General features: G+C 40.5%; 1 pseudogene; it reads left to right on the top strand.

Annotated features, from left to right (window-relative positions):
• Window positions 1-1,425: 1,425 nt before the first annotated feature.
• On the top strand, window positions 1,426-3,488 carry LOC112935067 (vacuolar protein sorting-associated protein 52 homolog pseudogene; annotated as a pseudogene).
• Window positions 3,489-22,783: the final 19,295 nt, after the last annotated feature.

The raw sequence follows: 22,783 nt of genomic DNA, 5'->3' as shown, positions 1-22,783 counted from the left end.
CTCCAGAGCTGGAAATCCGGCTGCCACCATTTTTTTTTTCTCTTCTTTTCACCTTGCACCTGGGAGAGATAGGGCCTCTAGGGAGCAAAGGCCTCACAGGATAAACAGCTCATACTGAGCCCAGCACCTGGCAATGGGTGGGGCACTTCTGCCCAGGCACATACACCTGAGAATCAGTGCACCAATCCCCACCCCCAGAAGAACTGCTGGAAGAACAAGGGAAAAGCAAGTGCTATTGAACAAGCAGCACTGACTGGAAAGTTTCAGGACTGAGGGAAAATAGTCTGTAGACTAGAAGGTCTTTTTTTTTCTTTTCATTTTTTTTCCATTACAAATCATTTTTGTATCAAGTTAAATATTTCCAACATTTATTCTCTTTTCCCACCTTAACTACAATATTTTACCAACTCTTCATTTTTAAACTTTTTCCTTTTTGACTTTCATATTTCTACAATCACATGTCTTCAATATCTTTTCCACTTCTGGATTCCCTTCAATGTGTTCAATTTAATTTCGGTAGATATATGAGATATTGGTTTGTGTTTTTTTTTTTTGTTTTTTTTTTCTGACTTATTTTGTTTTGCAGTGGTGGAAGTTAGTACCTTCTAAAACACGACCAAAAATACACCCAGAACAGAGTGGAACCAGCTAACCTTGTTGGTTCATTCTGTGAGACTATATTCTCTCTTCCTTTCCATTCCGTCCCCCTCTTTTATCCTATTTATGGTTTGTGGCTGATGTTGGGTCTTTGCTGGTTTGGGATTGAGCATCTTCTAATATACAGAACAAAATACACTCAAAACCAAGAGAACTGTTGACAGCTGCCTCCATGCATTGCCAGGCTCTAGGGTAAAGGGAGCTCCAGGGCTGGCACCTTGTAGGTGCCATCAGGGAGACTATATTCTCTCTCTACCCCCACTTCCTCACCATCATCATTGCTCCTTTTTTTTTTTTTTTTGCCCTTTTTTTTCTTTTTCTTCCTTGTTTTTTTGTTTTTGTTTTTAAATTTTTACTACTATGTTTTAAAATTTGTATTTCACTTTATTGGTCCTCTTGTTTGATTTTGTTCTGCTCTTTTTTCTTTTATTTCCTGGCCTCTGACCTCTTCGGAATCATCTAGGCTGTATTTTACATAGGTCGTGGTTGATATTTTTGACTCTGCTCAATCATACAGTCACTCTGCACTGAACAAAATGACTAGAAGGAAGAATTCACTACAAAATAATGAGCTGGAAGCAATACTCTTTGCCACAGAGTTACATAATGTGGATTTAAATACGATGTCAGAAATTCAATTCAGAAGTACAATTATAAAGTTACTGTTGGGCAGAAGTGCTTCCGGAATCCGCTGGTGCCAGAACTAATTCAACTATGAGAATCTCTCTTCTTTACCAAAACTTCCAGTGCGGCCTCTCTTTACATGGGGGTGGCCCTGGTCTTCAGGAGCCATTGCCACTTGGAGAATTGGACATCTCCTCTGATGAATTTATTCTGGATGAAGTGGATGTTCACGTTCAGGCAAATCTGGAGGATGAGTTAGTAAAGGAAGCTCTTAAAACGGGTGTGGATCTCTGTCACTATTCAAAGCAGGTTGAGCTGGAGCTACAGCAGATTGAGCAGAAATCCATTCGAGATTATATCCAGAAGAGTGAGAACATAGCGTCTCTCCACAACCAGATCACAGCCTGCGATGCTGTTCTTGAGCACATGGAGCAGATGTTGGGAGCTTTTCAGAGTGACCTCAGCTCTATTAACTCTGAGATCTGGACACTGCAGGAACAGTCAGGAGCCATGAATATTCAGCTTTGAAACTGCCAGGCAGTTTGGGGAAAACTTGGGGAACTTGTCGATGGTCTGATAGTGCCCTCTGCTCTGATCATGGCAATTCTGGAGGCACCAGTGACAGAGCCCAGGTTCCTGGAGCAGCTGCAGGAACCGGATGCCAAGGCGGCTGCAGTCCGAGAGCAGGAGGCTAGAGGCACAGCGGCTTGTGCTGATGTCAGAGGCATACTTGACCGGCTACGGGTGAAGGCGATGACGAAGATCCGAGAGTTCATCCTTCAGAAGATTTATTCCTTCAGAAAACCAATGACCAACTATCAGATCCCCCAGACGGCCCTGCTCAAGTACAGGTTCTTCTACCAGTTTCTGCGGGGCAATGAACGGGCAACGGCAAAGGAGATCAGGGACGAGTATGTGGAAACGCTGAGCAAGATCTACCTGTCTTACTATCGCTCTTACCTAGGGCGGCTCATGAAAGTGCAGTATGAGGAAGTTGCCAAGAAGGATGATCTAATGGGTGTGGAAGACACAGCAAAGAAAGGATTCTTCTCAAAGCCTTCCCTCCGCAGCAGGAACACCATCTTCACCCTGGGGACCCTTGGGTCTGTCATCTCCCCCACTGAACTGGAGGCCCCCATCCTGGTGCCCCACACTGCCCAGCGGGGAGAACAGAGGTATCCATTTGAGGCCCTCTTCCACAGCCAGGACTACGCCCTCCTAGACAATTCTTGCCGTGAATATCTTTTCATCTGCGAATTCTTTGTTGTATCCGGCTGGGCAGCACATGATCTCTTCCATGCTGTCATGGGTCGCACCCTTGGCATGACCCTGAAACACCTGGAGTCCTATCTCACAGACTGCTACGATGCCATTGCTGTTTTTCTCTGTATCCACATCGTCCTCTGGTTCCGTAACATTGCAGCGAAGAGGGATGTTCCTGCCCTGGACAGGTACTGGGAGCAAGTGCTTGCCTTGCTGTGGCCACGGTTTGAGCTGATCCTGGAGATGAATGTCCAGAGTGTCTGGAGCACTGACCCTCAGAGCCTAGGGGGGCTGGATACTCGGCCCCACTATATCACGCGCCGATATGCAGAGTTCTCATCTGCTCTTGTCAGCATCAATCAGACAGTTCCCAATGAATGGACAATGCAGCTGCCAGGACAGCTACAGGTGGAAGTGGAGAATTTTGTCTTCCAAGTGGCAGCTGAGTTGTCCTCAAGGAAGGAGCAACTTGTGTTTTTGATCAACAACTATGACATGATGCGGGCTGCAGATGACAGCAAAGAGGTTGAGAGTTTCCAGCAGCTGCTCAATGCTTGGACACAGAAATTCATTGAAGAGTTGTTGTCTCCCCCTTTTGGGGGTCTGGTGGCATTTGTGAAGGAAGCCGAGGCTTTAATTGAACGTGGACAGGCTGAGCAACTTCGAGGGGAAGAAGCCCAGGTTACTCAACTGATCCGTGGCTTTGGTAGTTCCTGGAAATCATCAGTGGAGTCTCTGAGTCAGGATGTAATGCGGAGTTTCACCAACTTCAGAAATGGAACCAGTATCATCCAGGGAGCTTTGACCCAGCTGATCTAGCTCTATCATCGCTTCCACCGGGTACTCTCTCAGCCCCAGCTCCCAGCTCTCCCTGCCCGGGTGGAGCTTATCAACATTCATCACCTTATGGTGGAGCTCAAGAAGCACAAGCCCAACTTTTGATGCGCTAGACCCTGGGATCCACCTGCCTTCTCCATGGACTTCTGTACCCCTTCCCAGATTCTTCTTCACCTGGAGTTTCCTTAACAGTTGTCCACCTGCCTCCCAGGTCCTTGACATGCCTCACCCTGCCTCATCAGAATAAGCTGAATCACCTTGTTTTCGGGTTCCCAGGACCACTCCCCCCGGGGTTCCAAAGCCTTTGTCATTTCCCTGATTTCACCACCCCTTCCCCCACACCCAAGTTCTCCCCTCCCAGTAAAATATTCACTGTCTCAGTCTCTGGTTTCCTCAACTCTTGTCACCATGGCCTGAGGTGCAACACCTCAACTCTTGGAATTGGTGGCAAGGCAAGTCATTGATTTTTTTTTCCCCTTTCACTCAGTGATTTCTTTTCTGTAGCTTTTTGACCTAAGATCTCAGCAACTTGAATACTAACAAGACCTCTCCTGGCTTGAGAGTTACTCCAAGGTCAGTCTGCAGAAAACAATAAATATTTAATATGACATAAAAATAATAATAAAGTTACTGTTGGCTCTGGAAAAATGCATAAAGGACTCTAGAGACTTCATTACTGCAGAATTGAGATCTAATCAGGCCAAAATTAAAAATACTTTAACTGAGATGTGATCCAAACTGGATGATCTAACTGGTAGGTTTAATGAGGTGGAAGTGAGAGTGAGTGACATAGAAGACAAGTTGATAATAAGGAATAAAGCTGAGGAAGCAAGAGAAAAACAATTATGAGCCCACAAAGAAAGGCTTAGGGAAATAAATGATAGCTTGAGAAGGAAGAATATACGTCTAATTGGGATTCCAGAAGAGGCTGAGAGAGAGAGGGGGGACCACAAAGTATATTTGAACAAATCATAGCTGAGAACTTCCCTAATCTGAGGAAGGAAACAGGCATTCAGATCCAAGAGATAGAGAGGACCCCTGAAAAAAAATCAATAAAAACTGTTCAACCTCTACATTTAGTAGTGAACTTTGTAAATTTTAAAGATAAAGAGAAAATTCTTAAAGCAGTGTGAGACAAGAGATTTTTAACTTACATGTGGAGAAATATCAGATTAACAGCAGACCTCTCCACAGAGACCTGGCAGGCCAGAAAAGGCCGGCAGGATGTACTCAGGGTACTAAATGAGAAGAACATAAACCCAAGAATACTTTATCCAGCAAGGCTGTCATTCAGAATAGAAGGAGAGATAAAGAGTTTCCAGGATGGACAGAAACTGAAAGAATATGTGACCACCAAACCAGCTCTGCAAGAAATATTAAGGGGGACCCTGTAAAAGAAAGAGGGAGCCCAAAGAAACAATCCAGAAAAACAGGGATTGTATAGGTAATATGATGGCACTGAACTCATATCTTTCAATAGTTACTCTGAACATGAATGGATATAATGATCCCATCAAAATATGCAGGGTTTTGGATAAAGAAGCAAGACCCACCTATATGCTGTCTACAAAAGACTCATTTTAGACCTAAGGACACTTCCAGCCTAAAAATGAAGGGATGGAGAACAATATACCATTCAAATGGTCCCCAAAGAAAGCTGGGGTAACAATCCTCATATCAGATAAATTAAAGTTTATCCCAAAGACTGTAGTAAGAGATGAAGAGGGACACTATATCATACCTAAAGGGTCTATTCAACAGGAAGACCTAACAATCATGAATATTTACACCCTTAATGTAGAAGCTGCCAAGTCTATCAATCAATTAATAACCAAAGTAAAGAGATACTTAGATAATACTACACTAATAGTAGGAGAATTAAACGTGAAACTTTCAGCTAATAACAGATCTTCTAAGCAGAACATCAACAAAAAAACAGGGCCTTGAATGATGCACTAGACCAAATAGATTTCACAGATATAAACAGAACATTCCATCCAAATGCAACTAAATACACATTCTTCTCAAGTGCACCTGGAACTTTCTCCAGAATAGACCACATACTGAGTCACAAATCAGGTCTCAACCAATACAAAAAGAATGGGATTGTCCCCTGCATATTTTCAGACCACAAGGCTTTGAAACTACAACCCAATCATAAGAAAAAATTTGGAACAAACTGAAACACTTGGAGGTTAAAGAGCATCCTACTAAAAGATGAATGGGTCAACCAGGAAATTAGAGAGGAATTAAAAAGATTTATAGAAACTAATTAAAATGAAAATGAAAATACAACCATTAAGAATCTTTGGGATACAGCAAAAGTAGTCCTAAGAGGGAAATATATCGCATCCCTCAAAAAATACAAGCATCCCTCAAAAAACTGGAAAAAACTCAAATACACAAGTTAACCTTACACCTAAAGGAAATGGAGAAATGACAGCAAATAAAGCCTTAATCAAGCAAGGGAAGAGACATAATAAAGATTTGAGCAGAACTCAATGAAATAGAGACCAGAAGAATTGTAGAACAGATCCACAAAACCAGGAGCTGGTCCTTTGAAAAAAATTAATAAGATAGATAAACCATTACATAGCTTTATTAAAAAGAAAAAAGGCTAAAATTAATAAACTCATGAATAAAATAGGAAAGATCACAACCAATACCAAGGAAATATGACCGATTTTAAAAATGTATTATGAGCAGCTATATGCCAATAAATTGGGCAATCTAGAAGAAATGGATGCATTACTGGAAACCCACAAATCACCAAAACTGGAACAAGAAGAAATAGAAAACCTGAACAGGCCAATAACCAGTGAGGAAATTGAAGCAGTCATCAAAACCTCCCAAGACACAAAGTACAGGGCCAGATGGCTTCCCATGGGAATTCTGTCAAACGTTTAAAGGAGAAATAATACCTATTCTACTATAGCTGTTTCAAGAGATAGAAAGGGAGGGAATACATCCACACTCTTTTTATGAGGCCAGCATTAACTTGATTCCAAAACCAGACAAAGATCTCACCAAAAAGGAGAATTATAGACCAATATCCCTGATGAAGATGATGCAAAAATTCACACCAAGATACTAGACAATAGAATCCAACAGTACGTTAGGAGGATTATTCACCATGAGCATTATCCCCGGGATGCAAGGGTGGTTCAACACTCGTAAAACAATGAATGGGATAGATCACAACAATAAGAGAATAAACAAGAACGATGTGATCCTCTCAGTAGATGCAGAGAGAGCATTTGACAAAATACAGCATCCATTCCTGATTAAAACTCTTCAAGGTGTAGGGATAGAGGAAGCACTCATCAATATCTTTTTTTTTTTTTTTTTTTTTTTTTTTTACTCATCAATATCTTAAAAGCCATTTATGAAAAGCCCACAACGAATGTCATTATCAATGGGGAAAAACTGAAAGCCTTTCCCCTAAGTTCAGGAACAACAGGGATGTCCACTCTCACCCCTGTTATTCAACATAGTACTGGAAGTCCTAGCCTCAGCAATCAGACAACAAAAAGAAGTAAAAGGCATTCAAATTGGCAAAGAAGAAGTCAAACTCTCCCTCTTCACAGATGACATGATACTGTGTATAGAAAACCCAAAGGACTCCCCCCCCAAGATTGCTAGAACTCATGTGACAATTTACCATGTGGCACACAATACAAAATTAATGCACAGAAATCAGTGGCGTTTCTATACACCGACAATGAGACTGAAGAAAGAGAAATTAAGAGGTCAATCCCACTTACAATTGCACCCAAAACCATAAGATACCTAGGAATAAACCTAACTAAAGAAGTAAAGGATCTATTCCCTAAAACTACAGAACACTTCTGAAAGCAATTGAGGAAGACACAAAGGGATGGAAAAACATTCCATGCTCATGGATTGGAAGAGTAAATATTTGAAAATGTCTATGCTACCCAGGGCAATTTACACGTTCAATGCAATCCCTATCAAAATACCATGGATTTTCTTCAGAGAGTTGGAACAAATAATCTTAAGGTTTCTGTGGAATTGGAAAAGATGCCATATAGCCAGAGGAATATTGGAAAAGAAAACCTAGGATGCCTGGGTGGCCCAGCAGTTAAGCATCTGCCTTTGGCTCAGCACGTGATCCTGGAGTCCCAGGATCGAATCTCACATTGGGCTCCCTGCATGGAGCCTGCTCTCCCTCTGCCTGTGTCTCTGTCTCTCATGAATAAATAAGTTTAAAAAAAAAAAAAAAAAGAAAAGAAAACCAATGCCAGAGGCATCACAAAGCCAGATTTCAAGCTGTATTACAATGCTATGACCATCAAGACAGTGTGGTACTGGCACAAAAACAGACACATAGATCAATGGAACAGAAAAGAGAACCCAGAAATGGGCCCTCAACTCTATAGTCAACTAATATTCGACAAAGAAAAAAAAGAATATCCACTGGAAAAAAAGACAGTCTCTTCAATAAATGGTGCTGGGAAAATTGGACAGTCACGTGCAGAAGAATGAGACTAGACCATTCTCTTACACCATACACAAAGATAAACTCAAAATAGATAAAAGATCTAAATATCAGATAAAAATCCAGCAAAATTCTAGAGGAGAACACAGGCAACACCTTTTTTGAACTTGGTCACAGCAACTTCTTACAAGATACATCCATGAAGGCAAGGGAAACAAAAGCAAAAATGAACTATTGGGGCTTAATTAAGATAAAAAGCTTCTTCACAGCAAAAGAGTCAACAAAAGTAAAAGACAATCAACAGAATGGGAGAAGTTATTTGCAAATGACATCAGATAAAGGGCTAGTATCCTAGATCTATAAAGAACTTATTAAACTCAACAGCAAAGGAACAAAACCATCCAATCATGAAATGGGCAAAAGACCTGAACAGAAATTTCACAGAGGAAGACATACACATGACCAAGAAGCACATGAGAAAATGCTCCACATCACTTGCCATTAGGGAAATGCAAATCAAATCCACAATGAGATACCACCTCACACCAGTGAGAATAGTGAAAATTAACAGGACAGGAAACAACAAATGTTGGAGAGGATGTGGAGAAAGGGGAATCGATCCTCTTGCACTGTTGGTGGGAATGCAAACTGGTATAGCCCCTCTGGAAAACTGTTTGGAGAGTCCTCAAATAGTTAAAAATAGAGCTACCCTATTACCCTGCAATTGCACTACTGGGTATTTATTTATTCCCAAAATACTGATGTAGTGAAACGCTGGTACACCTGCACCCCAGTGTTCATAACAGCAATGTCCATAATATCCAAACTGTGGAAGGAGCCACAATGTCCTTCAACAGATTAATGGATAAAGAAGATGTGGTGTATATATTTAATGGAATATTAGCCATCAGAAGAGACAAATACCCACAATTTTCTTCAACTTGGATGGAACTGGAGGGTATTGTGCTGAGTGAAATAAGTCAGTCGGAGAAGGACAATCATCATATGGTTTCACCCATATGTGGAATATAAGAAGTAGTGAAAGGGATTATAAAGGAAAGGAAGGGAAAAAATTAGAGAGGGAGACAAACCATTAGAGACTCCTAATTCTGGGAAACAAACAAAGGGTTGTGGATGGGGGGATGGGATAACTGAGTGGTGGGCACTGAGGAGGACACTTGATGGGATGAGCACTGAGTGTTATATTGTATGTTAGCAAATTGAATTTAAATTTTAAAAATGTAAAATAAATATATAAGTTAATTAGTTTTAAAAAAGAATACAGGGTTAGTATAAAAAAATTAGTTGCTTTCCTATATCAGCAATGAACAAATGAAATTTGAAATTAAGAACACATTATTATTTATATTAGCACTTCCAAAAAGGGTACATTTAGATATAAATTTAACAGAATATGTACAGGACTTATATGAGGAAAAGTACAAAAGTCTGATGAAAGGGATCAAAGAAGTAAAAAAATGGAAAGATATTTCATGTTCATGTATTTTAAAACTCAATATTGTTAAGATATTAATTCTTCCCAACTTGATCTATAGATTCAGTGAAATCCTGGTCAAAACTCCAGAAAGTTATTTTATGGCTATTGACAAAATGAATCTAAAGCTTATGTGGAAAGGCAACAGACATGGAATAGTCAATACAACATTGAAGAAGAACAAAGTTAGATGACTGACAATAAAACTTATTATAAAGTTACACGACCAAGACATTGTGGTTTTGGTGAAAGAATAGAGAAATCAATGGATCAGAATAGAGGGGCCAGATAAAGACTTATAGTCTATTGATCTTTGACAGAGGAGCAAAGGCAATACATAGTAATAAAGCTAGTATTTTCAATGAATAGTACTGGAACAACTGGACTATGCAAAAAAAAAAAATAGAATCTTCAGAGTTCTTATTCCCTTTATAAGAATTACTCAAAATGAATCACAAACCTCAACGTAAAATACAAAAACTATAAAATTCCTAGAAGATTACATAGGAAAAAATCTAGGTGATCTTGGATATGGCAATGAATTTTTAGATACAAAACCAAAGACATGATCCATGAAAGAAATGATTGATAAGTTAGCTGGAATTAAAATTAAAAACTTCTAGAGCACCTGAGGTGTTCAGTTGGTTAAGTGTCCAACTACTGATTTTGGCTCAGGTCATGAATCCAGGGTCATGAGATCAAGCCCCCTTTTGGCCTCTGCACTCAGTGAGGAGTCTGTTTGAGATCCATCCTCTCCCTGTGCCCCTCCCCCTGCTCGCTCTCTCTCTCTCTCTCTCTCAAATAAATACATCCTTAAAAAAAAATTAAAACTCCTTTTTCTGTGTGACAATGTTAAGACAATGAGAAGACAAACCACAGACAAGGAGAAAATATTTGCAAGGCACATCTGATAAAGGACTGTTGTCCAAAATATCAAAGGATTCTTAACCTCAACAGTAAGAAACTCAACAACCTGTTTAAAAAAATGAGCCAAAGACCTAAACAGGCACATCACCAAAAAAGATATACAGATGGCAAGTAAGTATATGAAAGGATGTCTAGCATCATGTGTTAATAAGGAATTGTAAATTAAAACAACGACCATTCTCATAGGTCTGTCAAAATCCAGAACACTGACAACATAATACCAAATGCTAGTAAGGGTGTGATGCAATGAGAACTCTTATTTATTGTTGGTAGGAATGCAAAATAGTGCTTTAAGTGAATATTTACTAATATTAAAAGTTGTTTGCAATGTTTTGAATGATAAAAATTACAAAACCATTTCCTCTTTTATGTTTATAAATATGTATGTTTATTTTATATCACTTGGAACAGTGTAGAGCAGAAATAACACTATATGTGCTTACTTATTTAATCCTCCTAATAAAACTATGATGTAAGTATGTTATTACTGGGATATGAAAAGATTCCTGGAGTTGTTGTTGAAGTAACTCCTGGAAGGATATCAAAGGATATCTTTGACTAATTTTTTCTTTTCTTTTAACTGTATTTTATTATTTCTCTATAGTGAACATGTATTAGTATTTGCCAAGAAAAAATCAATTCTGTTTATCTTACTCATTTAAATTCTTTTTTACAATAGGCAGCTCAAACTATATCTATGGGTATAGACTTAAAAGCAAATCTCATTCTATGAAGTCCCCAATCTCTCAACTTTCTCCAAGGGGAGCCACGGGAAGTGGTTTATTATGAGTCTTTTCAGAAGTTATCTCTAATCTACAGGCATATATGTATATAAGTTTCTTTTCCTTTCCACCCCTTCCCCAATAAGTGGCAGCATCCTTTACTTTGCCTTTAGTTTCATTGCACAACCTGGAGTTTGTTCTAAATGCATACATATAAAGCAGTCTCATTGTTTTAATAGCTGCAAAATATGTTATCGTTTGGGTGCACCATGATTTATTTAACACCTCTAATAATGAGTATTTAGGATGCTTCTAGTCTTTTGCTACTGTAGAGATAGATGCTACAATAAATATCCTTGTGTACACTTTTTTTGCTGAATATCCACAAAAATATCTGGATTATATATTTCTTTAAGTGTAATGCCAGATCAAAGGGTTAATGCATTAAAAAATGTTGGTGTTTGCCAAATAGCCCTTAAAAGAGGTTATGTCAGGTTACTCCCAAATAAGTGGTTAACTATATACCTATATGTACCACAAGAGGTAGCCAAGTACCTGTTTCTTTTTTCTCACCCCACAGGATGATCAAATATTATTTAAAAGAGTGACAAAAGGAAACAGATCAAGTAACGGTTCATTTTAAGCTTGATCTGACATTTGTATTGAGGTTACCGTAAGACATTGGGACTAGAGTAAAAATATACTGTTTTATTTTGCCTGAACTGTTTTCAAAACAAACTGTGAGATTGCTTTATATATTTTAAAGGGCTTTACAGAGATTTAACTTAAAGGATTGTTGAGAGAGATTGCTTCTTCTGAGTTTCAGAGACACTTGTACACTAAGGCTTGACAGTTAGGGGTCTTTTGTCTATGGCCCATCTATTTCACCAGCTCTCCCCAGAACTTTCTCTCAATGAAGAGGAAATTAGTGAGACTCGCCCTTTCACTACTCTCTTACCAATTGATTTGGATTCTTGCAGTGGGTTTGGGGTTCTTGCAAGGAGCTGCCCTTCATGACAGGAAATGCCCCAAATTCACCAAGCCTGGAAGTCAGGCTTCCAAAAATCATCAGCATTAAAAATTACTTCATAACATCATTACAGCCAGTGCATCGATTTAGAAAAAAAAAAGCCAATGTAATCTGTTTTGCACAGAAGGAGAGGAAATTCTGAGAGCAGGTGCAACTTGAATTGCATTATTTCTTTACTTACTCATCATATTTGGCTGCAGGTAGAAGAGCAAAGACGCCTAAGACTGACTGACTCTTTCTTTCTTTCTTTCTTTCTTTCTTTCTTTCTTTCTTTCTTTCTTTTTTTCTTCTTTCTTTCTTTCTCTTTTCTATATCTTCTTTTTTTTTTGAGACATTTAACTTCATCTTGTGAGATGTCAATGAGACCCACATAATTCATTTAGACTCAGCCCAGTACTCATATCTAATTATTATTTTCTTGGATGTTTTTTGGGGTTTTTGGAATTTTTTAGGGATTTTTTTAAGATTTTTTTTCTTGAGAGACAGAGAGAGAGAGAGAGAGACATAGGCAGAGGGAGAAACAGACTCCTTACAAGGAGCCCGATGTGGGACTCCATCCCAGATCCTGGGATCATGCCTTGAGCCAAGGGCAGATGCTCAACTGCTGAGCTACCCAGGTGTCCCTTTAGAGATGATTCTATTATGTGTTTGATAAACAGAGAAAACTATGGGAGGGGAGACAGTGGCCTGTAGCCCTTCCCTTCTGATGGAACATGAAATGAGGCTCCTGCTCTGGAGATGAATAAGCTATGTGCCAACCTCCCTTGTACCCCCTTCTGGGAAGTTTGCAGTCTACAACTGTAATTGGTTCCTTACAGCAATTCCTGGAAAGTTTTGGGTACATGACAAGGCTTTTAGGGATTCCCTGGATTCAGAAGATGACAGATTTGAATGGATCCAGATCCTCCTCCTTCCATGAATACCACAAATCTGAACACCTTGAATAAGTCTCTGCCACTCTGTCGATGAAAGTGAAATGCAATTCTATGTTGAATAAATTCCCTGCCTTTTACACCTTTGAAGGGAATAAAGACTTTGTGCTACTGTAAATGTTTTGAAAAAATATAAAGCATTCTACACATACATGGTTGTTGCTTTTGGTAACGCTATCCTTTTGTTATGCCAATAGCATGGATCCCTGGTGAAAGGAGGAAGGACACAGGAGGACTGTGTCTATCTGTACAGCTTCCTACAACTTCAAACTACAGAGTTTCCTGGGCCCAGCAGTCCAGACAATGGTTTTAATTTCTTTTTCCCAGGCTGTCTGAGTCCTTGAGGAGAAAGCCTGCCATCTGGCTGCCTTATCTGGGCAGAACTAACCTATGGTGAGTCTGAACACTCTCAGACTGCTTGCTCCTGGCACAGGGAGAGAAGCTGTAGAAAATGCAGGGGCCAAGCAGCTTGGCTGCCATCCAGGGTAACAAGGATGAAGTTAGAGACTACTTTCAGAGGTATTGGTGACAGAGCTTCTGATGGGTTAGCCCCTAGGCTTATGAATTTGGGATTTGGCCTAAGGTAACCTGCTAGGTCTATGACCTACACAAGGCCCCTCCATGTAGCCTCTGCATTTTGGTCTCAGGATGGCCTGGCCTGGCTTTCTCCAGGCTGACATCTGGGAGGAAGTATCCTTTCCTTCTCTTTAATGGCGAAACAAACCTGCAAAGATCTCTGTGGGGATCCATTAGCCCTAGAGGAGGAGGAGGGAGTGTTGATTTCCAGGCAGGGCTTATATTCTATATGTATCCTCTTGTTTGAGTCTTACCACAGTCTATGCTAGAAGTACCATTACCCCCATTTAACCCATAAGAAATAGGGGTACAGAGAGATTGAACTGATCACTCAAGATGTTACTTGGCTAAAAAGAGATGGGTACAGAATTTGAACTATGGATTCTGACTCCAGAGCCTAGGCTCCTAATTGCTGTGCTGTTTCTCCTTACCATGCACTTAACACTTCTCTAGATACTGTGGTTGAATATGCCTGGTCCAGAGCAGATGTTCAACATATTTATGAACTATTATGTTCAACATATTTATGAACTATTATTACTTTTATAGTAATAAAAGTCAGATATAAAATAAGAAGGTAAATATTGGTAATTCAAATGCTTTTTGTGGCAGTGACTTATGTGTTCATAAAGCCCAGGGGCACAAATTGATTTCTCATGCAGTTAGCATGAGAAATCAATGGAGAAAACTCCATATTTTCTCTTTCTTTCTCAATCCACTGGGTTCATATACTAGAATCAGAGGGCGTGGATCAGGGAAGAACCACAGAAGGAAGGAACATGGGTAGAGAAGAGCCATCCAGGAGAGTGGCCTGATTGAGAGCATATATTAGGCTTTTATCTGAGCAAGAATACTGTCTTTTATTGTGTTGAGTTATTAAAATCCTGGGGCACTAGGTGGCTCCGTTGGCTAAGTGTCTACCTTCAGCTCAGGTCATGATCCCAGGGTCCTGGGATGGAGCTCCACATTGGGCTCCCTGCTTGGAGTGGGGGTGGGGGGGCTGCTTCTCCCTCTCCCTCTGCCTGCTGCTTCCCCTGCTTGTGTTCTCTCTCTTTCTCTGTCATATACATAAACAAAATCTTCCCAAAAAAAAGTTATTGAAGTCTTGAGGTTTGTTACATTAGTTAGATACAACTAATACAGGTCTTTAAGAAAGACTTGTTTTAGGCTGTTTTTTGTTTGTTTAGCAATCTTCATCTATGACCTTTAGTTAAACTTGCAGTGTGTATGTGTGTGTTGTGAACATGTCAACTTTGAATATACAAAGCTTACTTATCTCTACTCTGTCCCTAAGTTCAAAATCCTTGAGTATCCACCTCTTTCTTTTTCTCATGACTTCCAAGACAGATTTCTCCATCAGATACCCACAACTAAATACTACACCAATTTATATGATCTCCTTTTGAACAAACTTTTTTCAGCCAACTGTGAGGAGGTCCCCTTCATTTATTCTCTTGGAAGCTATTAGCATGAAGCTACATGAAACTGAAGTCTCTGGCCAGTGTAGTTGAGAAGTGTGCTGGTATTTTAAAGGAAACCTTTCAGGTAATGCTTTACAGGAAACTTTGTGAAGTGCAAAGGATGGTTGGTGCCATACCTGCTATAAGCAGTAAGGCTGTGTCTGGTTGAGGTGGGGACGTTCAGGGCATCTCACCTGAATCTTTAGAGCCTCAGAAACATTGAGTGGATGGAATGGCTGGTGAGGCAGATGAAGGCAGAGCTTTTCTGATGCCTGGAGACAGCCCTAAATGGAGGAGATGAGGGAAATCATGGCCATTTAAGAGTCATTACAATTGATGTGGCAAATGGGAGAAACCATTATAATGTTTGAGCTGGTGGATCCCTTATGGGTTTACTCAAACAGAATTCATATTTCCCTCACCAGCTAAACTGTAAGAACGACTTAATCTGATGCTGGTAGATGGAGAGGATAGATAAGGAAACTGAAGGAACTGAAATGACTTGCTCAAGGTCACTTCTCTAATAAGTGGCAGAGCTTGAACTTGGACTCATGTCTGTCTGCTGTAAAAGTCAGGATTTGGGGTTGTGTTGCATTGCCTTGCCTTGATAACATTTGCTTGTCTGCTGTGATTATTCTAATAAATCCCCTCACACACAATGTCACCTGAAGTTTCCCCACCAGTCTTCCTTATGTTTTTATCTGTTGACTTGATGTTCTTTTCACCCATCACCAAGATGAAAAGGTAAGGTTGATTTTCTGTTTGGTGTATACTCCTTAGGCTGTGCAGCTCTCAATCCTGGCTGCCCCTTAACATCTCCTGGGCGACTTAAAAAATACTGATGCCCAGGCCTCACTTCTAGAGATTCTGACAAGGGTGGGATGAAGCCTAGGCATGGGTATTTTCCAGATGGCCCAGGAGTTTTTAATGTGAAGCCAGGAAAGAGAACCCCTGTTTCACTGGCAGCCCAGGACAGAGAGGTGAGGGAGAAGAAGCAATTCATATATTTAAGTCTAATGAAATACATTTTCTCCCAGGGAAAGGAACTACTGAGAATATATTGTGGTTAGCTGGCCAGAAACCCAATTCAAACTAGTTCAAGCAAAAGAAGGGGATGGCTAGCCTCACAGAACTGAAGAGCCTCGAGTGGGCTGGAATCAAGTCCCCTTCCAGAGTCATCTGGCTCTCTCTACCTCCCTCTTTGTTCTCTCTCTGCTTTCCCCTCTGTGCTGGCTTAATACTGTAGACTGGCATTGTTGTGTGCCATGGCTGCTTTTAGCACTCAGCTCACATCCTTCCAGTTTGGCAACCTTGAAGGGAAAGGGACTGCTCTTTTCAAATGTTTGTGGGTTAATCCAGGGAAGGACTTGTGTCACAAATACACTCTGGGGCTGCTCTATTCTTGTGGTTACGTGGGGCAGTGGGACTAAAGTCCCCCAGCATCTCATGGCAACAGAGTTGATATACCCCTGCAGTCTTAGACTGAATGTAGTAGCCTGCTAGGGTAGAAATGGAAGAAAAAACATTCTGAATAGAGGTAAGAGCTTGTAAAATGTGCAAGGATGTTAAGGACTGTGATGTGCCTAAGGACATAGCAAATGTCTGGGTGGCTGGAGTTCAGCATTGATGGGGCCATGGTGAGAATGGGGGAGGGGGGGGAGACATGGCAGCAGGGACTGGTGATTAAGGATCTTAAAGGACATGCTAAGGATCCTGGATGGCATCTGATAGGTTGGGGACATAACAGGGTGTTAAGCAGGAGAGTGATATGATTAGATTAGATAAGATAAAGATTATCCCTTAATCTTATCCCTTAGGAGTCTTCACCAAAAAGACCCAAATATGTCATTTTATATTTATAATATATATAAATATATATTTATATAGAGAGATAGTTATATATATTTATATATAAATTATATATGTGTGTGTGTATATATATGTGTGTGTGTATATATATATTTGGAGTAAAGAATATCAGGTGCCAAATATATATAATTTTTTAGAGATTTATTAATTTATTGGAGAGAGAGAAAGCACGAGGTGGAGGGATAGAGGGAGAGGAGAGACAGTCTGATCTGGGCCTGGCTCCCAGGATCCTGATCCCAAGATCATGACCTGAGCCAAAACCTGGATTAGATGCTCAACCTACTGAGCCACCCAGGTGCCCCTGTCATTCCTTATATTGATGAAGCAATTTGTAGTTTCCGGACACATCCACGTTCATTATGGAATTTGAGGTGAGTGGGGAGGTTATTATCATCCCCAGCTTATACATTCTGACAATGGAGCTTTTGTCACTACATGTATTGTGAATATATGACTCCACTCTGACTCTGGCCTTTATGCATTTTGGGGGCTTTTTGGCCTTTATGGCCTTTTTTGATAAATAGAAGTTTTTATTTTTAACATGGACCAATTCATCAAATTTGTCTTTTATGGTTCATATTATTTGTGCCCTGTTTAAGTATTTCTGCTTACCTCAAGGCCATAAAGAGGTGACTTTCTTTTGAATTGGAAATCCAGGAAAGGCCTTCTGAGTAAGGGCCACTTGAGAGGAACCCTCAAGGATGCTGAGGAGAGGGCCAGGTGCTCAGGCACTCATCCCAGGCTCTGCTGACCACTCTGCTCTGCCTTCTCCTCTAGTTGGATCCCTGTCTTTGGAACTGCAGATCCCTTAGTCCCTCAGATAACCCTGAAGCAGAGGGCAGAGGAAAACAATGTGGCCGTAAGATCATTTGTCTGCATTAATTGCTTTAAAGAAGACAGAGGAGAAAGAAAGAAGAATTGCCTTAAAGCTGACAGAGGTGAAGGCAGCGAGCTGAAGTAATGGTTTCAGGAACTTTGGCCTCCTAGGCCAGTTAGGAGAGAGGGCACACCTTCAAAGCACTGAAGACAAAGAAAGGACAGACCCCCTCCCCCTGCCTAATTTTGTAGCAAGTTTGATTTGATTTAAGAGGCCTTTGTGTGAAGTGGAAACCAGTAACGACAGAACAGAAGCATTTTCTGGCAGAGTCTGTGAGCACACTGCAGTCAATGACCACACAGCATGTTATAGAACTCAAAGACTGAGAATTTATTACTGGCATGCTTATAATTTGAAATTTGTTCCCTTATGTCTTGAAAATTTCAGTTTCTGGGAGCCCCTTGGGATTAGTCATACCCAATTGCTTACCCAGAAGGAGCAAAGCAGAGGGCTCCAACTTTAGTCTCAGATGTGAGTTCAAGTTTGTCACTTATTAGTTGTGTAACTTAGTTATTTAAATCATCCAAGCCTCAATTTTCTCATTTTTTAAAATGAGATTAATAATGGCTCATCTGGTAGGGTCTGTGGCTATCTGTGTAAAGCACAGGCCCAGTATCTCACATCTAGTAGCTAGTTAATAAATATTAGTTTATTTCTTTCTATGGTGAGAAGAATAATGCCTCCCTATCCCCTGTAATGGACACAACGTAGTCCCCAGAACCTGTGAAGATGGTACATTACATGGCAAAAAGGACTTTACACATGTAATTAAGTTTAGGACCTTGAGATGGGAAGATTATCCTGGATTTTCTAGGAGAGCCTGGTATAATCATATGAGTCCTGGTAAGAGGGAGCCAAAAGGGGCAAAATCAGAGAGAAAGTGAGGTAATATGAAAACAGAGCAATATTTGAAGATACTATACTGTTGGCCTTGATGATGAAGGAAGAGACCATGAGCTAAGAAATGCAGGTAGCCTCTGGAAGGTGGAAAAGGTAGAAAATGGATTTTTTCCTCAAGCCTCTGCAAGGAACTGTCCCTGACATCTTGAGGTTAGCCCCGTAAGACCCAAATGTAGACTTTTGATGTCTAGAACTGTAAGAAGACAAATCCGCATTGTTTTAAACCATTATGTTTGTAGTAATTTGTTACAGCAGCAAGAGAAAACTAATATACCCTGTTTCCTCCTCTGTAGCAGGATTATTTTCCCTGTCTTGCCTGTGTCATACCAGAGACACCTATATGAAGGTACTTGACACCTATAAACTGCTGTCCACATGTAAAGACCTTGGACCTGTTATTAATGGAAGAATGGTTTGCTGGGGTTCTCTAACCACAGGGAAGAGCAAGACGCTAAGGACAAGCACTGGAGAGGAACAGGAGGCTCCTACCATGCACAAGCTGCTATGAACAATACAAATATGAAGAAGATAGATGTGTTGGATTGTTGCTGTGTGTTTGGCTGCCTGGCGTCCACTCCCCTAAATTTTGTTACCGATACCTGGCTTCTTCTTTGGTGGGATTGCTGGTCAAGTTTCTTTGGCAGCATAGGAATAAACTCATAACCTGAGAATCTTGAATTTGAATTGAATATATTCAGGATATATATGAAGGATGTAAGAAGGGGCACCTGGGTGGCTCAGATGAGTAAGCATTTGGCTTAGGTCATTTTCTCAGGATCCTGTGATGGAGCCCAATGTCAGGCTCCCTGCTCAGTGGGGAGTCTGCTTCTCCCTTTCCTTCTGTCCCTGCCTGTGCTTTCCCTGTCTCTCTTTCAAATGAATAAATAAAAAATCTTTTTAAAAAATCAAGGATGTAAGAAGCAGTTGGAGTCATTCATTATAGCTCTGGCACTCTTGTAAGGCTGTGGGTTCTTTGGGATTCCTATTTTTTTTGAACTAACCCATATGTAAATTTCTAGGCTCCCTATTTTGTTTTTGATTAAAGAACTTGGGTTCTATCCTTCATCTTGGGGGGTCCTCTGATTATCCTAAGCCATCGGAACAAATAGTATCACATGAGGACTTAGCAAATTTGGGGTCACAGATGGACATCAATCCTGTCAGAAGTCAACAGGTAACTGACACGCTTGGAACCCAATAGTTAATCACCTATAAGATGTCTGTGTGGCTTGTCAGTCCCAAGATACAGGCTGTTTTACATAAGTCCACTGTTTTATTTTGCTCTAGACACACTTTTCTTCTCTTTTCTCAGTTCTCTTATCCATCAAAATAAGTGATGAGCTAGATCAATGGTTTGCAGACTGTTTTTGTCTAAACAAATAATTCCCTAGAAATTTCCAGGATTAAAAGGCATGAGGAAATGGCAAGCAAGAGGGGCCCAGAGACCTGGGGTCCCTTTAGTTCCCTTATCCTTTTATTTTAGGGGGTTTCTGTAAGACTTTTTTAAATTTTTTTTTTGAGTTCAATTTGCCAACATATAGCATTACACCCAGTGCTCGTCCTGCCAAGTGCCCCCCTCATTGACCATCACCCAGTCACCCCAACCACCCCCCCACCCCCCCTTCCACTACCCCTTATTCCTTTCCCAGAGTTAGGTGTCTTTTGTGTTTTGTCACCCTCACTGATATTTTCATTCATTTTCTCTCCTTTCCCTTTATTCCCTTTCACTATTTTTTATATTCCCCAAATGAATGAGACCATGTAATGTTTGTCCTTCTCCCATTGACTTATTTCACTCAGCATAATACCCTCCAGGTCCCTCCATGTCGAAGTAAATAGTAGGTATTTGTCGTTTCTAATGGCTGAGTAATATTCCATTGTATACATAAACCACATCTTCTTTATCCATTCATCTTTCGATGGACACCGAGGCTCCTTCCACAGTTTGGCTATTGTGGACATTGCTGCTATACACATCAGGGTGCAGGTGTCCTGGCCTTTCTCTGCATCAGTATCTTTGGGGTAAATCCCCAACAGTGCAATTGCTGGGTCGTAGGGCAGGTCTATTTTTAACTCTTTGAGGAGCCCCCACACAGTTTTCCAGAGTGGCTGCACCAGTTCACATTCCCACCAACAGTGCAGGAGGGTTCCCTTTTCTCCACATCCGCTCCAACATTTGTTGTTTCCTGCCTTGTTAATTTCCCCATTCTCACTAGTGTGAGGTGGTATCTCATTGTGGTTTGATTTGTATTTCCCTGATGGCCAGTGATGCGGAGCATTTTCTCATGTGCATGTTGGCCATGTCCATGTCTTCCTCTGTGAGATTTCTCTTCATGTCTTTTGCCCATTTCATGATTGGATTGTTTGTTTCTTTGGTGTTGAGTTTAATAAGTTCTTTATAGATTTTGGAAACTAGCCCTTTATCTGATACATCATTTGCAAATATCTTCTCCCATTCTGTAGGTTGTCTTTTTAGTTTTGTTGACTGTTTCTTTTGCTGTGCAGAAGCTTCTTATCTTGATAAAGTCTCAATAGTTCATTTTGTGCTTTTGTTTCTCTTGCCTCATGGATGTGTCTTGCAAGAAGTTGCAGTGGCCAAGTTCAAAAAGGGTGTTGCCTGTGTTCTCCTCTAGGATTTTGATGGATTCTTGTCTCACATTTAGATCTTTCATCCATTTTGAGTTTATCTTTGTGTATGGTGAAAGAGAGTGGTCTAGGGGATCCCTGGGTGGCGCAGCGGTTTGGCGCCTGCCTTTGGCCCAGGGCGCGATCCTGGAGACTCGGGATCGAATCCCACATCAGGCTCCCGGTGCATGGAGCCTGCTTCTCCCTCTGCCTATGTCTCTGCCTCTCTCTCTCTCTCACTGTGTGCCTATCATAAATAAATAAAAATAAATTTTTAAAAAAAAAAAAAAAAAAAAAAAAGAAAGAGAGTGGTCTAGTTTCCTTCTTCTGCATGTGGATGTCCAATTTTCCCAGCACCATTTATTGAAGACACTGTCTTTTTTCCAGTGGATAGTCTTTCCTGCTTTGTCGAATATTAGTTGACCATAAAGTTGAGGGTCCACTTTTGGATTCTCTATTCTGTTCCATTCATCTATGTGTCTGTTTTTGTGCCAGTACCACACTGTCTTAATGACCACAGCTTTGTAGTACAACATGAAATCTGGCATTGTGATGCCCCCAGCTATGGTTTTCTTTTTTAATATGCGTCCGGCTATTCAGGGTCTTTTCTGATTCCACACAAATCTTAAGATGATTTGTTTCAACTCTCTGAAGAAATTCCATGGTATTTTGATAGGGATTGCATTGAATGTGTAAATTGCCCTGGGTAGCATTGACATTTTCACAATATTAATTCTTCCAATCCATGAGCATGGAATATTTTTCCATCTCTTTGTGTCTTCCTCAATTTCTTTCAGAAGTGTTCTATAGTTTTTAGGGTATAGATCCTTTACCTCTTTGGTTAGGTTTATTCCTAGGTATCTTATGCTTTTGGGTGCAATTGTAAATGGGATTGACTCTTTCATTTCTCTTTCTTCAGTCTCATTGTTAGTGTATAGAAATGCCACTGATCTCTGGGCATTGATTTCGTATCCTGCCACACTGCCGAATTGCTGTATGAGTCCTAGCAATCTTGGGGTGGAGTCTTTGGGGTTTCTACGTACTTTGGGGGTTTCTACTTTGGGGTTTTCTACGTTTCATGTCAACTGCAAAGAGGGAGAGTTTGACTTCTTCTTTGCCAATTTGAATGCCTTTTATTTCTTTTTGTTGTCTGATTGCTGAGGCTAGGACTTCCAGTACTATGTTGAATAGCAGTGGTGAGAGTGGACATCCCTGTCTCATTCCTGATCTTAGGGGAAAGGCTCCCAGTGTTTCCCCATGGAGAATATTTGCTATAGGCTTTTCATAGATGGCTTTTAAGATGATGAGGAATGTTCCCTCTCTCCCTGCACTCTCAAGCATTTTGATCAGGAATGGATGCTGTATTTTGTCAAGTGCTTTCTCTGCATCTTTTGAGAGGATCATATGGTTCTTGTTTTTTCTCTTGTTGATATGATCAATCACATTAATTGCTTTACCAGCGTTGAACCAGCTTTGCATCCCGGGGATAAATCCCATGTGGTCATGGTGAATAACCTTCTTAATGTATTG

The sequence above is a fragment of the Vulpes vulpes genome, chromosome 7 (assembly GCF_048418805.1).
Source record: "Vulpes vulpes isolate BD-2025 chromosome 7, VulVul3, whole genome shotgun sequence".
Classification (NCBI taxonomy): domain Eukaryota; kingdom Metazoa; phylum Chordata; class Mammalia; order Carnivora; family Canidae; genus Vulpes; species Vulpes vulpes.
Note: the sequence above shows the minus strand (reverse complement) of the source record. Positions and strands in the feature narration are given on the sequence as shown.